Consider the following 767-nt stretch of genomic DNA (forward strand, 5'->3'; position numbering starts at 1 on the left):
TAAGGAGTTCTTTATTGATCTCCACAAAAAAGCTATCGTAACCATTCGATGTCGCTATATACTAAACAGTGCGGTATTCTCGTTGAAGGGGTACTTTTTCTTTAAAGCAGTATGCTGTGTAAATGATGTAACAGTGCCCTGTGAGGTGCCTTTTTGTACTTCATGGGATGAGTATAGGACTAACGCATAGTTGCACTGGTAGTAGTAGGCTTCCGAAAAACATCAGGAAGAAGCAGCGCCTTCTGTAGTTACACGTACATCCAGATACAGTATAAGAAGGAGTTAACCACTGTTCGACTGCAAAGAGTTCAGAAGATGTACAAAAAATGTTCAAATGTGTGTGCAATCTTATGGGACTTAACTGCTAAGGTCATCAGTCCCTAAGCTTACAAACTACTTAACCTAAATTATTCTAAGGTCAAACACACACACACACACTCACACACACACACACACACACACACACACACACACACACACACACACAACCCCGAGGTAGGACTCGAACCTCCGCCGGGACTAGCCGCACAGTCCATAGAAGATGTACAAAAACTATGTTCGATTTACAATAGAATTTCATCCTGCAGAGTAAAGAGTGTACAAACTCGTTACACCCATTGTTTAAACCTCTGTATAGCATAAATACATCTTCTACATGTAGCAATCACATAATAATCCTATCATTGTGTTCTGGGTATTGGTAACATATTGCTGCTCGAAGTGTGTCATGTAGACGATAGTAAGACAACAAGACAGAGGGGAACCCA

The sequence above is a fragment of the Schistocerca piceifrons genome, chromosome 9 (assembly GCF_021461385.2).
Source record: "Schistocerca piceifrons isolate TAMUIC-IGC-003096 chromosome 9, iqSchPice1.1, whole genome shotgun sequence".
Taxonomy (NCBI): domain Eukaryota; kingdom Metazoa; phylum Arthropoda; class Insecta; order Orthoptera; family Acrididae; genus Schistocerca; species Schistocerca piceifrons.